Genomic DNA, 21,948 nt, shown 5'->3' with positions numbered 1-21,948 from the left:
GTTTGGGACCCCAGACACGGCTCAGGTCTCCAACATGTCAAGAAAGCAGAGTTTCTGTTAAGAGGAACTGGACGCGCTTGTGGGCTATGTTGGAACATAGCCGCGACATGCTGGTGATGTCAGGGAGCAAAAATAAGCCTGCCCAGCGAAGGGCCCACTGGCATTGATCACGGAAGATTTTTGTGCCTTGGGACATAAGAGGCGCACAGCAGATGATTGCCAGAAGCTTTAGAATGACCTCCGATGCCAAGCAATAGGCAAGATGGCTGCTAAGTACGCCTCTACTCTGGTGACTGGCAGTGGGACACCATCAGAGGACGAAGAGCTCACTTCACATGAGGAGATCGCTGCTGATTTCATCACAGTGGAGCTGGTCCAAGGCATGGGAGACCACCATATTATGGGTCAATGACTGGTGAGTGTTGATGCGTGTGTGTCCAGGCCATGTGTATGTTGCTTTTGTAATGTGTTGTGATTGACGGCCAGTGCAGGCTATGTAGTCATGACTGCCATGTGTGACCCATGTGATGTTGGAGTGATACGTGCTTGTAGTCATGCAGACTGCATACGAACCATGTGCTGCACACAGAGGCAATCCTCATCACCACACCTGCTCCCTCCTTCCATGTCATTCTCTGTTCTGCCTCTCTTGGCCCTATTCTTGCTCCAACCTATGGTTGCTGATTGTTTGTGATGATCTTCCACTCAACACGTGCCTTCTATCATCACATGACTGACGTCTCTGTGAGGTCACCCTGCCAGCTGTTCCTCCTCAGAGGCATTTTTTCTTACCTCTCCATCCCCCAGCAGCACACTGTCTCCGTGGGATTGGTGATTCTGATGGCGGACTACTGCAACAAGCAGTACCCGATTTTCTGTGTATATACACTCTTCCCTGTGCAACTCTGCCAGACATGGACTGCGTGGAACTTCCTTTGGCCTTGGTGCAGGGTTTCTGACTCGGACTGTGTGGATGGCACAGGCTTACAGTGGCTATGAGTGTTCATTCCTGGAACCTGTGCATTCCCAGCAAGTCCATATGGGTCCTGGGCAATATATTTATTCTACTCCATGCTCATTCACGGTCAATTGCTCCTAATGGCCATTAGTTTGGGGTTCTCGTCTGTGTCGAGCGTATGCCTCCCTTTGTTACAGCCTCCCTGCCTCTTTGCAACTGCTGTTGTTGCTTCTCCGGGTCTGGGGGCACTACTGATGCTTACTCATGTGTTGTGCTTACTGTCCTCCTCTCCCCTGCTGTAGTCCCATATGACTGAAATAATCCCATTTACACCTGCCCACACTGTCCACTACAACACAGTACTCTGAGCATCCATTTTGAGCCATGCACTGCCTCCAAGCCATCTCCCGCCCTTGGGGGTGGGGTTTACTGTATCCCTCCATCTCACTACCAACACTTTACACAGAATACCTGCACTTGCCATTACACTGCCATCAGTCTACGACATTCACATTACTGCCTCTGTGTTCTCAATGATAGTTGATGTTGTACACGTGTACAGCACTGCATCCACACACTTCTGAGCCCTGTTCTCCCCTTCAACATGCCTATTCATTTGCATCATGTCAAAGTGACAGGGAAGGATCACTCATGCCAGGGTGCTCCAGTGGCATTGTATGTGTAATGGCGGATGCCGTTCAAGGGAAAATGCATGACAAATGGTTCGGGAGACCACACGTGAACAATTGAATACCGAACAAGATGCCATGCACATTATGAGTTTTGAATGCTGAACTCTGGAAAAGAAAGGAGTATATCGAATGACTGAAACAGCAGGTGATGTGCATTTGCGAACAAATAGAAACAAGTAAAAATCAAAATACTATTGGATAGTGTGAAAACAAAGTGGTAACCAGGAGAAAAACCACAATGGAAAGTGTGTGAGAGTCACATGTTGGTAAAGGCAAGAAGCTGTTAAAGTGAAACAGAAACATATGTGGACTTATGACACAGATACAGAAAGGAAACCTCTGTTGTCCAGGAAGTCCTATGAGAAAGAATGAACTGTTGCAAAATGCCAAGGCTTATCAGTTGCGCAACCTGTGATGGGTAGACGGTGTGGCCTGATAACTGCGCCCAGACAGAGGAACCCTGACTTGAAGTAAACCAGGGAATTCTAAATGCTGAGGCTGGTCGGCCTATGATTGTTCAAGTGACATAAAGAAAAGGCAAACTAAGCAACTTAATTTCACTGTGAATTTGAAGCCAGAAATGCTGCCTACTTGTAGGAACGGAACCCCAAGACCATTCTGTGGAACTGTGTTGAACTTGGGAAAGGGAAACCCAGGGCCATTTGGTGGATCTGTCTTGAACTTGTGGAAGGGAACCCCGAGGCCATTTTGTGGAACTGTGTTGAACTTGGGACAGGAATCCTGAGACCATTTTGTGGAACTGTGTTGAACTTGGGGAAGGGAACCCTGAGGCCATTTGGTGGATCTGTCTTGAACTTGGGGAAGGGAGCCAAGAGTAAGCCAGGAGTTGGAAGAAGCTCAGAACATTTGTTTGAACACTATTCCTTTGGTTGCTGATATCCCGACACATTGTTTAGCTTTAGTTGTGAGGGCAAGTATAGTTTTTGGACACAGACAGACTTTTAAGTTGAACGTACTGACTCCGACTAGCCTTAGTTTATTTAGGTTGGGAAATCCCACCTTGTTGTTAGAGGTAAATCCTCCACTTTACCTCCAAATGTATGATTCATCGGTTTGTGAAAACGGGCAGTAATTCCGTTACCACCAAAAAAAGTCACTAACTGGATTACCACCACTTTTTTCCTGCACTGCCAAACTTGTAATAGGACCCATTTTCTTCTACAAATGTAGGGCTTTAAAACCTTACCAAGAGTTTTTCCAACATTCAGCACACATGCTGAGAAAAAAAGGGAGCAAAGGTTGCCCTGTAGCGCAACACTAGAGAGTAGCAGGGAGGGAGAAGTTGAATCCAAGTGGTGGACAGATCAGATGCAAGCCAGGGCCATCCCCCTACTGCCAAAGTGATTACAGGAGCACTAAGAGCAGCAACAAATTCCGAACCCTGCCACAAATACAGAACACAGTTCAATACCATAACCAAATGCCCATACCAGGTGAAAAAGAAAATAACTTTACAACTGAAAGAGCTCATTCAGGCAGTGTCAGTTGTTAGAGAAGCTTGAGTCATGTGGTAGAAGAACAATACAAGGAAAATTAGGGAGGTATTAGGGAGGTATTGCAATGAAAGGCCATACAGCAAAGGCCCAGCCTGCCAGCCAGCCAGGCCCTGCCAGCCAGCCAGGCCCAGCCTGCCCCCTCGTGCTGTGACCAACGCCATCCACGAGGCCCAGCTGATTTGTGCTGAGCATTCCATTGGGTAAGGCTCCACCACCCTGCCCACACATTGGCTGTCACGGATATTGTATCATTTTGGCTAATTAGTGCATACAAATCTCTGCCTGACCCTCATTGCCTGACTCCAGAATTCCGGACGCAGCGTAGCGCCAAAGCGAGGCTGTTGCCTCGTTGCTAGGTAACGAGCCCAATCATCTTCAGCCAACATCCACCGGCAGGCGGAAACGCCAGCGGCCTCACTAAGGCCCATATAAGGCCCCTGTTTGCCCCCTGTTCCCCTTCGGGCGCCGCGGCTCCATTACCGTAAACAGCAAGGTACTCTTTGCGCACCCATTACCTTCATCTCACTGCAATCGCACAATGCCCCAGCCAAGTACTCTGCTTAACGGCAAGAGTCACCTTAGTACTGAAATAGCCATGCCAACTACCTAAACATACTGTACTGCCAATTGCTATTGACATAGCATGTTCCCATTTGCTGAACTTACTGTACTGCCAATTGCTGTTGAAATAGCCTGTTCCCATTTGCTAACCTACTGTACTGCCAATTCCTATTGAAATAGCCTGTTCCCATTTACTGAACCTACTGTACTGCCAATTGCTATTGAAATAGTCTGTTCCCATCTGCTGAACCTATTATACCTCCAATTGCTTTTCAAATAGCCTGTTCCCATTTGCTGAACCTACTGTACTACCAATTGCCATTGAAATAGCCTGACCTAGGCGTCCCTGTGCTCACACATCTCTGCCCACCGGTCCCTGTCCACTCGTACTAGCCCATCTGGAACCTCTTCTACGCACCGCCATTCAATATGTGCACCACACTCCTACACTATAGCATGATATGTGCAGCTCTCCTCGTGTACTCTATACTTCTCTATTCCAGATTGCTTGCACAGAGCTGAAGAGACTCCACCAACCTATCCTATCTCACCATGACTCATGCGCACAGGCCCAACTTTCCAACTCACCACAATACACATGCTCCCACATGTTCACCCAACCACCACGCCAGACTCAACAGACTAACAATACGCACATTACCCATGATCATAACCTCCTCTCCCATGCAAGTATCACACAGGAACCTCAGACTAAAAACTCACACTTCTGCCAATTGTCACATGTCCCACCAGGGACTGCACACCCTCAACTCTAGCATCACTCTGCCATCCAAAACTAAGACCACTCTCAACCCCACCAAGATACTTGATTGTACACCCAATACAGATAAACAGGCACAACCTAATAAGAATAACCAGCACCTCAGATTCGCCCTGCTCAATGTCCACTCTCTTAACGCACATGCTCTTGAAATCCACCACCTCATCTCAAGCCAGAATTTAGATATATTAGCCATTACGGAAACATGGCTCCACGAAGCATCTTTCCCGACCATAACTCTAGCCCTACCCACAGATTACTCCATCCTCAGACAGGCTAGACCCTCCAAAATAGGAGGTGGGGTAGCCATAATCTTCAAAAATGACCTACATCTTAGATTGAAAACTCACCACTGGGAAGGCAACGCAGACATCCTGTCAGTCAAACTGACACTCTCTCCTAACAGTACCATCAATATTCAGTACCATTAATATTCATCTTATCTATCGGCCCCCGGGACTCCCAGCAGACTTTCAAGGACACATCACCCACTTACGACCAAAACGCTACTCCTTGGCGACCTCAACCTTGGTTTCAATGACCCTAATGATAAAGCCGCTATATCCTTCAGTGAAGACCTCTCAGACCTTGGCTTGTCCCAAGAAAGTATGACACCAACCCATTCCAAAGGTCGTACATTGGACTGGCTAGTCGACCACAATTGCGAAGCTACCATCACATCCAACACGGTCTACCCTTGGACAGACCATAGCTGTATACAATTCTCCATCCCTACTGCCCCTATCACTAAAAAGAATACTCGTGCTCCAGCTACCCAAGCAAGAAGTTCCAAAAGATTAACTGCTGATAACCTCCGACCATATCTTGACTCACCGTGTCTAGCACCTCCTTTTTCGCAAGACCCCAACATCTTAGCGGATATATTTAAGGACACCCTAACCAATCAATACCATTGCCCCACTCGAAAACAAGAAAGAAAAGAAGTCCTTCCACTCCAACACATGGTTTACAGAGGACTTGCTAACCTTACGCAACAACAAGCGCAAAGCGCTCAAGAACTGGCAGGCCAACCCCATCGACACCACTAAAGAAAGCTTTAAAGCTACAGCCAAAAAATACAAAGACACCATCTTCAATGCCAGATCTAAGGAATACAATATCCGAATATCAGAAGCCAACTCTCAATCAAAAGAGCTTTTCTCCATCGTCAATGAACTTACAGACCCTCACATCTCCACAGACGAGATTGTGAAAGATGAAGACTGGTGCAATAGCATACAAGCTGCCATGCTCAAAAGATGAGAACTCCTACAACACAAAATCTGAGACCATTACAACACTTTAATGAACCAAAACCAGACTTTACAGACCTCAGGTCTCCACAAAAACATCAACAGCCCCAAATTCACCTTTAAAGACATCTCTGAATCAGAAGTCATAGACATCCTCAAACATCTGAAACCATCGCCATGCAAGGGCGACATATGCACCCCCAAGCTCATCAAGGAATGCGCCGAGCCACTAGCTCCATTTCTGACCACCTTTATGAATGCCTCCTTTAAAACAGGCACTGTCCCAGACAGCCTTAAAGAGGCCCGGGTGTGTCCCCTCCTAAAAAAAGCCTACCTTAGACCCCGCCCAGCCAAACAACTACCGTCCCATAACTGTACCATTTCTTCTCAAACTACTGTACAAGGCTGCTCATTGCCAGATCCAACTATACTTAGAAACCAACTCTATCCTAGGCAAAAGACAGTCTGGATTCCGCAAAGGGCATGGAACCGAAACCGCCCTGCTTGATCTAAAGAATCAAATCACCAAAATCCTTGACAACGGCAAGCCGCACTCCTTCTCCTTTTAGACCTCTCAGCAGCATTCGATCTTGTTGATCACAAAAATCTCATCTCACACATGCAGCACACTTCTCCGATCAAGCAGCCTCCTGGATCACTTCCTTTCTTGAAGGTAGAGCCATGAAAGTCTTCTCTAACTCAGCCAACACAGTTCCCTCCATCATCCACTGTGGCTACCCACAGGGATCCTGCACTGCTCCCACGCTATACAATCTCTTTACTAAGCCCCTTTCTGATAGACTGGATGCTCTTGGGATCACATACACTAATTACGCTGATGATACCCAGTGCTCCTTCCCTTAACTGGTGTATATAACCAAGATGCCACAGCACTAAGACTAATCTACTCCACCATCCAAGGATGGATGGCCACGATCGGTCTATGCCTTAACGGGGAAAAGACAGGGATCCTCATTCTTGGTCAAATGGCTACTCTAGCCAAACTAGACTGTCTCTATGCCAACTTCCCCATAGACAACTGCATCATCCCAGTACTATCCTCAGTTAAAACCTTAGCGGTCCACATTGACGCTACCCTCTCTATGAACAAACAAGTTAGACCATTGTCTCTGCATCTGCCTTTAGCACAAAACTCATCAATGCTATTAAACCCTTCCTACCCAAGGAAAATTGTCTCTCCATAGTTAGAGCCACCATAGGAGCTAAGCTCGACTATTATATCACACACCTAGCCGGCACCTCCATGAAAAACCTAACAGACTCCAAATAACCCAAAACAACTCACTAAGAGCTGCATTAAGATCATATTGCATAAGAAAGTCGGCTCACTGGCTCGCAGTCAAAGACCGCATCACATTCAAAATCCTCACAACCACTCATAAATGCATGAACTACACAGCACCACCCTATCCAACAGAAATGCTATCCAGATCCACCTCAATCAGGCCCACAAGATCCATCTACACCAACTTACTCACGGTACCGCTCATCAACAGGGCCAAAGCAGGAGGGATAGGCTTCCCACACATAGCCCCCAAGCTGTGGAATTCTCTCCCCACTGCCCTCAGAGCTGAATCCTCTCTCCCTGCCTTTAGAAGAAGCCTCAAAACTGTTCTCTTCAACTAACCTTACTCTCTCTCCCAGGTTCACCCCCGACCTACCTGCTCCCTTAAATGGTTCCATACACAGTTTACAGCAAATATGCCTGTTTGTTTCCTGATTTATAACTAAGTATGCTCACTCTCTGTAACAAGCGCCACAATGCCTCTAGGCTGACGTGCACTCTACAAATACGAATAAATAAATAAACAAATAAAGTGACCTGCCATTGATGAATCCATATGCCTTCCTTCACTGTATTTCAACACCGTAGCATCGTTGCAGCCTGTGACACATGTGTGTTTCATCATAGTGATTTAAATGAAATGTCAACTGACATGCATTGTACATGGCTCATGGACAGTAGTATTGAGATTCCATATGGGTCTATTTGACAGTTCGAGCATGGCAATGCTACGTGCCATCTGTGTGTTGGCATCTGTCATGTTTGTGGATGGACTATGCCAGTCACAAGCTTGTGTGTGATGCAGGTGTTATGCACCATGCAGTACATGTATTATTTTGCCATTTCACACGCATCCATGCCTTCTTTCGGGCTCCCCTTCCATTTCATTGAAACTGTGTGCCTGAGTTTGTGTCATGTGTGACATGGCTGCTTCATGTGTTGGCTGTCAACATTGTAATACCTATGTGTGTGGCCTATGCTGTTAACATGTGTGCTCATGTCTTCTTTTTATTTTGTGCGGGTGATGAAGAGGGCGGGGGAGTATTCAGAGCCCCAACCAGGCACCAGTGGAGGCCGTGGTGGCGTAGCCCATGAAAATACATTGGTGCTCCAGACCATCCTGACTAGGGGTGTCTCTGAGTACACCTCTGAGGAAACCCATGCCTCCGGAGCAGAATTGGACATTGAAACATCGTTGCAGTCACAGTTGAGTGATTCTGCTGTGGATGCTGTTCTGTCTGACACACCTGAATGGGGGGTAGACCCCTCAAGGGGCCAGTCAGTGTTGGTATGTCTGTCTGTGGTGGTTACTGATGCAGGGTCACGCTCCACACTACTTGATCCTGTTCCTGGGGCAGCTCAGTGAGGGAGGAATGCAGTCCTGCAGCCACAGGCAGCGCCACTGCAGCAAGGGCCAGGTATCCGTGGGCCTGACTGGTGTGTTGTCCACAAACGTGGTGGCCATGTCCCACCCGGGAATACTGTGTGGGAGAAGTCCATGTATGCCATTGCACAGCAACAGGGGGCATCATGTCAGATGATGGCTCAGGGCGTGGAAAGGGTGGCCAATTCCATTCTCCCCCCGAAAGGTGATGGAGCTCCAGCAGCAGGCAGTGCTGTCAAACAAGCTGCACATGTTGCCCTCCAACAGGGACCGACAGGTTGAACTGGGGGCTCTGCGCACAGCCATGGCTGCACAGGCACAGGCCCACACGGATGCCCTGAGCGAAGAGAACACTTCCCTCAGTACTACTCTGGCTGCTATTGAGATGGGCTGCAGTAGACAGGCGGAACAGCAGATGGAGCAGCTGACACACAACATCTCTGCTGAACTCTATGCAACCCGGAAGGAGATCTGTGCATCACGTGAGGCCTTGCAGGTGGAACTCTGTGCAACACGTAAGATGCTGAATGGGGACCTCTGTACCATAATCAAACAGAATCAGACCTTTCAGGCCTGCATGCTTGCTGCATTTGAGGAGCCCGAGATCAGCGCCAGCAGGAGGTGAACGTTGGTTGCCTCACGCAGGTTCAGCATTTTCCACAACAGAGAGTAACTGTGGACGCACATAACAGAGACCCACAGATGGGAGGGTGAGATTCGACTCTCGAGACAGGGACCACAGGTTCACTACTTGGAGATTGGTGCTCGAATCCAATGAAGAAACCAGGAAAATTGATTTACCATTCGAAAACAACGGAACGCAATTCCTAGATAGAACAAGATCTTCCCAGGAAGGAAGCTCGGAGGAACGCCAGAAGCTGCAATAGAAGTACTGCCGAAATATACCTCATCGAAGACAGCAACGCTAATGCTTCGAACCCAAACTCCTCAGGACCCTTCCCAGCCGTCCTTCAAATTTTGGCCTGGGTTTCCTTCTTTGGCTGAAACAAACTCCACAGAAACACAGATTGACTCATAGAAGTGTGAATCTCTTTTTAACGGAAAGAAGTTGTATTTGGAACATCTGGATGACACACACTACATACCAAGTCGAATTTATGCTAACATGAATTGGTTTTTTGTATGTAAAAAATATTTGTCCTGATGAGGTGCACCAGATAGAAACATTTCTTGTCTATTGTGGTGCCCGAAACCCGAGTAGACAACACCATAGTGCCCCTTGTTTCCTATTTGGGCCATCTTGAGTTCTTCAAAAAAATGTCTATTAACATAAGTTCACAAATAGGTTTTTGAACATCTGCCTTGATGATTTTTGTGAAAGAAATATTTAATGTTTAACATGCCTTTGTAAAATACAACAAAATCTTTGCCTTAATAGATGGGTGTTATTAGCATTGTGGTTTTTGCACAGTACGTATGGTGGTCTGTACGAATGTGAATGAAAGTGGATGTGAGTAAGAATGAGTGAGATGTGATCACTGGTCTTGGTATGATATGTGTTTTTTCTAGATGTGAGATATATATTGTCAAAATTGACTTTTAAATACATGAAATGTCAATCTGTTATATGTGGTTTTTCTCTCATAAATGAATGTGTTTTTAAGGAAAATTGAATAAGAAATGTAATAAATGAACTTTCAACATACACACCGTGAATCGCCTATAGTTTATGCCCTTGAGTAGGGTTTGTCTTCTGGAAAGGATGTTTTGATAGTGCTTCTTAGATGCGAAATATTTTTTGAATGAATTGAGGGGTTGCACTTATCCACTGATAATTGCAGGTTTGTACGGCCTTTGAGGAGCATACCAGGGCTGTGTGTGGTCAGTCTCCCTTGCCACCCTATCCTTCTGATGTTACACGAGAGGGTGCCGACAGCAGCAAGAGCTCTCCCACTATAGGCTAGCCATGGAGGCCATGAACCCATGGAGGGCTTTTTTTTATTCTCAACATCCATGCATGTGGGTGTTGAGGTGCACCTTGCACCTCCTCCCACCTTGGTGGTCCTCCCCACACCCTCTTGTCCACCATGGCCATTTATTTTTTTATTTTTTTCTTGTCTATTGTGCATTCATGTACAGTGTGTTGCTTTGTGTTGCCCCCATAGGCATCCACTGTGTGTTCCGGCTAGGCCCTTACAGGCTTGTCTCGTGTTTGTGGCTTGGGGTCCAGACATATATGCCACTCCTGCTTCCCCTTTCCATGGGCTTGCAAGGAGGGCAGTGTGTGACAGTAACTTACACAGAGGCATTGGGCTTCCATCATTTCTGTGGCCAGTCTGAAGTCCAACCTGTGTATACACCCCTTGTGGGGTTTCATGATTGTTTGACCAGTGCATGTTTAACATGTATTTTGTGTTGGATATTGGTAAATGTGTAGTTTATGATGTTACATCTTCATGTATTACCTTGCCTGTCTCCATCATTGATTCCCTTCATGCTGTATGTGTTTCCCTGCCCCCTTTAGCTAGCAGACACCCACTCAAGATGGAAGGAGTCCATGTGGTGACTTTGTCACATTGAGGCACTTGTGCTATTGTTATTGGTCACTGTCTGACATTGTCACTGTTGGGTCCTGTGTTTATGATATGTTATGATGGTAAATGGATGTTTCTGTGAACGGTTTCATTTTGATGTGTCAGAGGGAATTGTTTTGGACATATTTCCATTGGTCAAAGTGCACTTTGTGACAGTTGTGTCATGTGTTTTGCATTTACCTTTGACTTTTTACATTGCATGCTATGGTGTGGTGTGTCACCCGGGTAACCTGGGTTTTGGGAGGGTTAGGTGATATACCAGTATTTGGATATGCTGTTTTGCATAAGGGTTAGTGGCATACTGCATCTTGAATGTGTGCTTTTTGGTCACACAGGATTGTGTTGGTTTAAGTAGCTAGGGATGCACACAATGTAGCACTTCAAAGGAGACATGCTCAGGGTGGTAAGGTAATGACAGTTGATTGTTCTTTTGTCATCATCAATTGTCACCTGGAATGTGCCAGGCCTGTGTGCACTCCACAGGGGTGGGATTTTGGTGAACAATTGTGCCACAAGCTGGGTACGGGCAGCCTCGCCACATGCCCTTTCCCCTCCCATGTGCAGCAGGCGTGCATGTGGTTGGGATGTGGGGGCACCACCATGTCCACCGGTACGCCCCGCCGTGTTGCAAGATTGCGCAGGACACATGCTGCCACAATGATCCTGCACACTACTGGTGGTGCATATAGTAGCTGTCCACCGGAGCGGTCAAGGAAGCAAAAGCTTGACTTTAGCACTCCGAATGTGCGCTCCACTATGGCCCTGGTTGCAATATGGGCTGCGTTGTATCTTACCTGTGGTGGTGTGGTGGGGTTCCGTATTGGCGTCATCCTGTAGGTGCTCAGAGGGTAGGCACTGTCCCCTGCGGAGGTGATAATGGTTGTGATTGGTTGGGTTTGTCTATTTATCTGTTTGTGACATACATGCATGTACACAGGCATTTGTACTCACCAATGAGCCATGTGTTGCCATGCCTCCCAGTTTCCAGGTCCCGGTTTAGGGGTGACATTCTGAATATGAAACTATCATGGGTGGACCTTGGATAGTTGGCATAGACAGAAGTAATGATTCCCTTGGCATCGCATACAACCTGCACGTTGATGGAATGCCAGTGCTTGCGATTGCGATAGATGTGCTCAGTGGCCCTAGGTGGACGTAGGGCCAAATGTGTGCAATCAATGGCACCAAGCACTTTGGGGAAGTATGCCACCCTGTAAAAGTCCTGGACCACGGACTGCCTTTCTGCGGGTGTTCTGGGCATGTATATGTGCCTGCAGACTGAGGGGTGTGCAGTCATGATTGCCAACACCTGGCATAGGCAGCGTGACTGTGTGGGCTGTGAGACGCCCCCAACTACGGCAGTTGTCCACTGTAATGACCTAGTGGCCAAAAAATGCAGTACATTGAGCACCTTTTCCAAGGGGCTCAGTGCTTGGGAGCACAGGGTGGGTGATGTGAGGTCATCCTCTCACTCAGTGACCAGGTCTAGGATGATATGAGGGGGAAACATGTACTGCCATAGACCTGGTCATCAGGCATCCCAAAAAGGCTGGTCCTGGGTAAAAAATGTGGGGCCTGACTATCCTTCTCCTCCTCCTGCAGTGTCCCACGATCACTGCTGAGAGGAATGGTACATTCATTGAAGCTGTATACGCGCGTTTGTTGTTTGCATGCACTTTTATGCATTGGCTTTGGTGCACAGGGTCGCTTCTGCCTGATTTTGCCTGTTGTACATGTTTCCGGATTTGTGCGTCTTTTGCCACGTGCCGGTGAGCCCTGTTCGATTCCATGAATAGGGGTTGTTAGCATGCATGTGAGCGTTGCGAGAATTTTACTACGGTGCTTCCCCCACAACGCCCATATTTTCGCATGTTGTTCCCCATTTGACATGTTCCACCCACTTTTTAGGTGTGTGCGCTGGACGGTGTGCGCCTTTGCTGGCCGTATCATGCAAGGTGTTTGTGGTGTTGCAGTGACGTGTTGGACCCATGTGGATTCAACGCAGATCTCAGGTAAGCCACACGCAATGTGTTGCATGAATACGTAGGTGCACGAAAACAAGCACTTTCGCGCGTTTACTCGCGCAAGCGCCCGTTTTTGGTGCACATTTATTCCATTAATTACCCTGGTAATGTCCTCAATGTATTGTCAATACATGTTTTTGAAGAACTTTGCTAGAGATGTGTTTGCTTTTCAGTTCCTTTTTTGCGTTCCTTTTGGAGGAATGTTTGTGGGTTTTTTCATTATGTTTTTTTTTTCTTTTACACCATTCCTTTCATGCTTGTGTTTTCCAGATGAAATTAAATAACAAAAGACAATTGTATTTAGTAAAAGGACCATTTTTTTTGTTTTTAATTGGATGTTTCCATTTTTTTTTTTTAAATGTGTTTTTCTTTTTTTGGAGCACTCCCAATTTTCTTTTACCTTTGGTATGATTGCACATGCTTAAATAATAAAGGGCATTTTTTTTATAAAGGATACTTTTTCTATTATTAAATGTAAATAAAACACAATTGTATTTTCAATTTATTAGATGAAAGACAATTTTGTTGTACGTTTTTAACTTTGAAAGACGTAGTTGAAATATGTTGTAAATATGTGCATTCCTTTTTACAATACATTATACTTACAAGATTTATCATGGCGTTTATGTTGTTTTTTTCTTTGTATTATTTGGTTGAATTGTATTGTCTTAATGTTGATGTTTCGCCTATTAAATTAGATAGGTTAAAATAGTTTTAAAAAAGTTAATGGCAATGTAGTCATAGTGACAGTACATTTGTTCATTAGTATAAAATATGTTCTATGTAAAATGCTGAAATATTTCCATTTCATATACAACTATATAGCATTGCAAAAGTAATAGGATTTAACAAATACACTTAAAGCTATGTAGCGTCTGAACTTGGTGAACAACCAAATAGTACACTACTGTAAAAAGTTGTATTTGTAGTTCATATTTATTGTGATTTGCATTATGAACTACCCAACAAAAAAGGAAGGTTTCATTGTTTAGCAATGTTTACATATAATGAATTGTTGTATCACTGGAAAATGCTGAGTGTATAGTAATTATTCTACTAACCTGGCTTCATTAAAGCACCTAAAGGTGTGGTTGTGTTGTGGTTGACATTTTCAAATTTTCTGCAAACAAATAAGCATACATACATTATTTTAAGTTGGTTAAGGTACACTGGTATAGGCGCTGGTCACATTAGAGGACCAGCTTGCAAAAAATCTGTTTGTTAAGAAACACCATGTGGAGTTGATTTGAATATAAGTGCCTTCAATCATAGATGTGCAGAGAATGTTGACATGTGTTTCGACCCTAGCAAGGTCTTTTTCAAATCAGGGCACTGGAGATAGTTTATTTTTATTGTTTTTTTATAACACGCTTTATACCTGAGTTTGGTTTCTAAGCACGGATCTAGTGTTCACATTCAGCCCAATATCAATTGTTATAATGAATTATTTCAAGCATTAAGTATCCAAACACGTACCATGAATAACCAATATCAAATAAAATAAAACACAAGAGCATCCAATTAAATTGAACACAATAAATCTGAATATAGGAGGGATTAAGAGGGGTTGGTCATAGAATGGGTTTGCAAAGAATAATGTGGAAGAAGAACAACAAAAAAAGAAAACATAAGGATGAGTCACACAGTGTAAGTATATATACCACTATTATATTGCAACACATGATTGATTGTATTCATGTGTACCACTCGCCCCAACACATTGGGAACATTAATAAAAATGGTGCACTCACTTGGCATTTATTGTAGTGTACACGATCAACGCGTGATGTCTAGAAGCTTCATATAGGGCCAAATACCTTGGTAACCCAATGCTGAATATAATTATCTAAAGTGCGTCATCCAGAGCACTGAAATCAAATCAAATCCTGCCTGACCAAATTTGATCTGTCATTACCACACACTGCTTATTTTAACAATACCGTTGTGTGTGTATATTTTAAACTCTTGTAGACAAAGGGGGGAGACATTATGTGTAAAACAAAGGGGGGAGAAACACCCTCACCCATTATACATAACACACACAATCTAACATATACAGTCACGCCACTAACATAGCATATGTCCCTGGAAGGAGACACCATTTTTTATTAGAGCAGACTCCATCTTTTTACTAGGCCCGAGAAATCATCCCTCTGCAGTACGCAGCTCTCCCCCTTTCCAACACTTCTCACAGAAGGCCCAAGTTATCGTGGTCCCAGACCTGCTCCACACGAGCCTTGTTCTCACGGTAGTCCAGCTGTTTATTGTTACAATTGTTTAGTATCTTTTTCGCTGAATGTACTCACTGCATAGCGTGAGACCGGAGCAGGCTCCAGCACTAGGGCTCAACCATCTCCACTAAACTGCTTCTGTCTTCTTAACCCCCACCCCACCAGGCCCAGTGTCCACCAGCCCAGACCCCGTATTCCTTTTCATGGTGATAACATCTGACCCCCTTGCCTCGACCAGGCCAGAACACCCACAGCAGCTCTAATCCCGTGCAGCAATATATTCTCCCGAGAGCAATACACGTCTGTTCGTATCATGAGACATCAGGGACAGTAAACAGTAGATCAAACCCCCATGGGGAGACACCTGGCAGAAAGACCCCCAGTATCAATGAAGCCCTGAATGTAGACGTTGAAATGCCAATATATTAACCCATTTTCTGTAAGTACCCTTATTCATGGAAGAATTTGATGTTCACCATTATTCTTGTATTATCAGTTCCTGTTGATTAGCTTAGATAGTTAGTGATTTATCGCCTGTTTCACCCTGATCTTCACTGCAGAGATCAGACCAGCTGTCCCACGTGCCACAAGATCGACTGGGATGCAGCGGCCAATTAGAGCCTGGCATCCACTATAGAGCAGGCTGCACCATATGGCCCCTCCAATCAGCACTGTGATTTTTGACTATATGTAGTGATGTAATTCTTGATGAAATTGTGCTTTTGTAATGTGCTGCCCGTGTAATTTTTGGAGTGCTCTTGGGCAGTTGAGTTCTTTGCTGGCAATTTTTATTATATAAACTTTGTCATCCTTGCAACTTATCTCTTAGTCTCATTCCCTAAGGGGTGTATTATTTTTGTCTTTGCAATGTATGAGGACATGTGTAAAATTGGGTGCCCACCTTCAATAGCTTATTTTTCAGTGAACAAAAACATAGCATATTATGTTAGGTAGTATAGTTCAGAAAGTCGTGTTGAATACAATGTACTTTTTAGACCCTCATAATCAGTACATTGTTAGTACTATGTTTGAAACAACATTAATATGTGTTTTGCACAGTCGCTGTTTTTGTTTGCATAATCATTTGGTCATCGTCAGTGTGCAGTACTAAAATGAATGTTTAAGGTGCAGAAATTAAGTGTATTTGTTGTTACAAGCAATGTTGCAGTAGGAAGAATTGTAATGCTGTATTTACAATGAAGTGAAATTAAGAATATTTTTAAAGTACTTAGATACTTGTTGGTGTATTGTAAATGTTCTGCTTTGTGAACTTGCTGGTGGACTGTTTTTTTGTGCTGGTGGACAGTTTTTTTTTAAAATGATTTTTGGAGTACTTTGATATCTGTTGGCGTATTGAAACTGTTTTCTATTTCAAGAGAAGCATTGTAGTAGTACAAATGTAGTTAGATACCAGTTGTTGTATTCTAACTGTTGATAGTTTTATAGTTCTGAAGGGTACTTTTTTGAAGAAGTTCGATACCTCTTGGTGTATTCTAACTATTTTGCTATTCAAAAGTAGCAATGCAGTAGTATAACTGCAGTTAGTTACCAGTTGCATACTCTAACTGTTGATAGTTTTACAGTTCTGAAGGGTATGTTTTGTAGCAGTTTCATTCCTGTTGGTGTATTTCAACTATTTTACAATTCAAAAGTAACATGGCACTATTATGGATGCAGTTAGATACCAGTTGGCGTATTTCAACTGCAGATAGTTCTACAGGTCAGTGACTACACTTTGTAGACCCTCATAGTCAGTACATTCTAAGTACTATGGTTGAAACAACTTTACTGTGTGTTTTGCACAATTGTTGTTTCTGATTGTATAATCATTGGGTCATTGGGAATAAAATCTATACAGCATTAAAGAAAATGTACTACATTTATGTGAATTAAACTTTTACAGTATGTTTGTTTGACGTGTGCAGTACTTAAGGGCATGTCTAAAGTCCACTAACTGTTGATAGTTTCACAGGCCAGTGACTAAATTTAGGTTTAAGGAATATTAAGTAGGCATTTGTTAGATTTACTGGTAATCTCTGTTTTAGAGTAATAGAAGTGTTGTTGCATTCAAACCAACCACATCTTTTTTTTTAATGAATGCAGTATAGTGACATGCTGTGGTTGTGGCACTGTGTGGTAGATTATCCCTACTGTTGTGAAGGTTTTCTTGCCAAGAGATACTTGCACATGTGTGAAGCTCGTAAGCTTGCAATTTATTTTGGTACCACCTGCATTTTACCATAAAAGCATTAGTATTACATATTGGCTATGTGATTTTATGTGTAAGGTGGAATTGCAAACTGCGCATAATATATTATAATTTGCATTTTGCACCAGCTGATGAAATGGAATGGATTCATACACAAATCGTTCATTAGGGATGTGGTCTTCTGTAACACAGTTGCAGAGAGTGGATTTATGTTCCCACGCGTATTAAAGGACTCATCACGAGTTGGGCAGTAGCGCCGGTGCTAATAGCGCTGGCCTTATTAGCCCTACCGCCAAGCCCACCGGCGCTATTAACGCCGGATCACGGGTTTGGCAGAACGGGTATTGCCCATTCCTCATTGAGCCCATTTGGGAATTCCCCATTCCTCATTGGGCTCAATGGGGAAATTTTGCGCTTTTACCGCCGGCGGATTTCCCACCGGTGGTAACTGCGCAGAGAATCAGCAAATTCTCTGCGGATTTCCCCCATCTCAGAGCTGGGAGTAAATCAGCGGAAGCCGTGATATGGCGGACCCTTAAATGCGGCAGTAACAGCGCTAACCCCGTATTTAAGAGCTGTCGCCAAACTTGTGATGAGCCCTAAATCTGGAAGATTTTATATATAGGTATGTTTTTGGTTTCCAGTACTTGCAGTAAGTACATTATACATTTGTGTGGATGAACCTCTGTGTTTATGGTGAATTTAACACTTCCTGCACAGTAATCCAATCCATGCCTTATTCCTGAGACACTATAAGTGTTGTCAGGATTATTTGTGGCATTTCTATGAAGGACAAGCATTTGTAAACCAACTGGTTTGAGCCGTTCAAGTAAATGGGCCTCATTCCGAGGTTGGAGTAAAGGTTAAAACGATGCTGGTAAAGGATTACTGGCATCGCTTACCGCTACGGGCCATTCCGACCGGTCAGACCGCTATTTACAGCACCGTAATATACAATGCTGTAACTACCGGTCTTGGGTCGCGTGCGCGCCCCGCCATGACGAAATTAGCGGCATGGCGTAAACCGGAGCTGATCACAAGTATGGAGCACACGTAAATAACGGCCTCATTAAGGCTGTAAAGTATTTTACCGGCATGGAGTACACACAGGCATCTCAGAGAAGGAGTAAAGAACCCTGAGCAGTGGTCTACAGAGCCACATTTGCACACAATAAGCACAGTTGGAGGCAATGGAGTGTGCCACAGCACAAAAGGATCACACCCACACACCACACCCCCTCCGACACCAAGAAAAGACCAATCGTGGTAGCAGCACATAAGGCAGGAGGCCCTGCCAGCAAGGTCACAACCACTAGAACTACACAAAAAACACCAGGCCTCCCAACTGAGGAGACACAGGGGGAGAGGGAGGGGGAGACAGGCCCAGCATGCAGCACCAGTGCAGCCTCCGCCACCATCCCAGCAGCCCCCATTCCCGTGCAACAGGTCCTGTTCCTCAAGGAAACCCTTGAGCAGACACACACCCCCTAACCGCTAGAATGTGACAGCCTCACCACCATAATTTGGTGGCGAAATAACTAGATAAGTGAGCAGCATACAAATACACACCGCTCTCCCGGCACAATTGAAGGTGGTGCCTGTGCCCCACACCCATGCCACAGGCACCTATCAGCACACAGTTGGGCCCATGCATGGCATGTCACAACCGTCCAGTACATGGATGCAGAACAAAGTCCTGGAGCACCTCCTCAGGCACGCAAGGGGTTACAAATTCCTAACAAGGACTACCCAGGAGATATACGACACAAAAGTTGGCCCCCATGCATTGGCAGGCATGCCAAATGACATGGGTGCCCCTGACAGCACCCACGTGGATTAGGTTGGCCTGCATGGCATGCATGTGGCCGATCACAACCGCAAGCAATACCATTCCCCCAACGTGCAGACGGAAAGCAAGGCAAACAAGAACATCACACATGGGTGGTCACGACATCCCGGAACAACATATGACTCAATTGGCCTGCTGACCTCCATGCTACCATGCTGCATGGGCCGACATGCAGGATGATGTTCATGCCTGCTAGGTGAGTCGTCTGACTGTGCCATGCCAGTGCATTTGTGCCATGAGGTGGGTGCCTGCATGAACAAACTGGGTCGAAATGATGAAGCCACTGCACAAAGTCCACCCCACCAAACACCGTGCCACAGAACCAGTGTAACGGCACATTAGTACAGATACCCACATCGATGGTGTAAGGCACACCCCAAACACAACATTACCGAAATCTGACAAGGCCAAATCCCACAGCACATGCACCACTCATTTGCGGAACCCACTACCATAAGGCCATATAAGAAGATGCACTGCATATGCAGAATATGCCTGCCTCCAGCATGTCACCACACTGGAGAGTCATCCCTGGGAGTGGATTGAACTGAGGGCAGCAGGGATACCACACCACATCACCGTTTCGGCACACCCATAGGAGTGGTGGAAATCACCATAGTATAGATCAGAGCAGTATGATGAATATGAGCCACTGACTACAGCCAACACACCCAACAACGGATTCACACAGTACACAGCACTTCATGTATCTACCATCTACACTGCTGCATGCATCTATGAAGTGCCTACCACGAGATGTGCATGACAATGTTCATGGACCATCTCGTGGACGCTGCCCCTACAGCATTCCATTGCACTGGACACCTATTGGGGCCATGAGTGAGCTAAATGCATCCATCGACATATGCGTATGGGCATCAATGACCTGCTGCCATGTCATACTAGTGCAGTTCTCTTACATGACAGTCCAGACACTTACCTAAATTGGCTACGCATGCAGGTGTTGGCGGCTGTCCCTTGACACCATGGTACCGAACCCCTGTCAGAAACCCACAGACCAGGCCCAAGGAGCCCTATTATAATGGCCATACCCGTGCATGCGTGGAGATGAAGCAGCCACCTGGCTTGCATAAGGCACATATGACTTGCCGAAGCTGGACTGGTGGGGGACCCATCTACTGCAATGTGGGGTCCAAGGCCCCCATGTCATGTGTACAGCTCAACAAATTGTGCATCCCTTGGAATGTTGCTCTGTCCCCTGACATGGGACTGCTAGTACCAGATGAAGATTGAGTGAAGGAGGAGGAGGAAGGGCCAAGACAGCATCATGGAGGCGGTGCATGGGAGGGACATGTCATGTGGCTAACAACGTTTGGACATAATAACCAAAACACAAGACAGCAGAGGCCGGCATTATATGGGCACACAGGGCCCTGGGTGTGTGTATACTTGTAGACCATGCACTGTCAGACGTCATGATACACATGCTGAATGATGAATGTCCACACAGGTTAAACTTTGCAACTCCAAAGGTGTATTTGAATTTTGAATGGATGAGTGTAAACAATCCCTCCACCTGCCCACCCACCTCCCCCCAACTCCACAACAAACCCTCACCCCCGTCCCCCCTCACCCCAACTCCACAAAAAAAAAACCTCCTACCCCCTCCCCCCCAACTCCACAACAACCCCTCCCCCTCCCAACTCCACAACAAACCCTCACCCCCCCCCAACTCCACAACAGTACTCCAATGTAGTACATTAAAGCCACATGTGGCAGCAATGATGATTAATCCATGCTCCCGTGGCCCGGGGGAGGCATGTCCCGGTGCCGCATAGAACGCAGAGTGCGTCGCGGAGGACTTGCCGGTGTGTCATGACTGGATGTGGCTGTGTCTTCCTGCTGATGCTGCGGATTGGAATGTGCAGCCTCAAGGGCATCAGCTATACGTCCTAGGATGTCACACAACCTGTTAGTGCTCTCAGTGACTGCCTGATGCATTTCCCGGAGTTCATTCAGCCATTCCACCCTGGCCTGGCGGTTGTCCTCCATGAACACAGTGATGAGGTCAGTCAGCTGAGTTGCACGACGTGTAGCAAATGATGGGTGTTCATCACTGGAGTGACTTGGCCCTACGTGCTCTGGCATGGACTGGACTGGTGAACTTGGGCCACGATCATCATATCCCTGTGTGTCTGTTGGAGCACTACGGCCAAGTGTTTCAGGATCCCCAGATTCACTGCATGACGCCAGAGGGACATTGCTGGGCTCCGGGGTGTGGACTGTGGGATACAACTCCTCCTCGGACGCCCCACAGATGGATAAAGGGCTGTCCACATTCTCCTGGGGGCCCGTAGCTGCCACCTCTCCAGCAATACTAGACTCTGCCGACATTGGGGTGGCCATTGGGGCAGGCGCCGATGTAGGGAGGGATTGGGGTGGTGCATCCTCCACTGACCTTTCGGGAGCCGGGGTGGGTGTTTTGGTCCGGGCTGGAATGCGGCGGACCTTGGCACTGCCCATGGAGGGGGTTGGACGGGCTCGCCGCTGTCATGATCAGTGCCTGTGGGGGTAGAAGAGAGGGACAACATGAGTGATTGTATGATGCCCTAATAGCATTGATGGCTGCATTCACATTTCATTCATTTGGGGGTTGTGGTCTTTTGG

Source organism: Ambystoma mexicanum, chromosome 3p (genome assembly GCF_040938575.1).
Source record: "Ambystoma mexicanum isolate Mex_15411 chromosome 3p, UKY_AmexF1_1, whole genome shotgun sequence".
NCBI classification, from domain to species: Eukaryota; Metazoa; Chordata; class Amphibia; order Caudata; family Ambystomatidae; genus Ambystoma; species Ambystoma mexicanum.
This window is presented reverse-complemented; position numbering follows the sequence as displayed.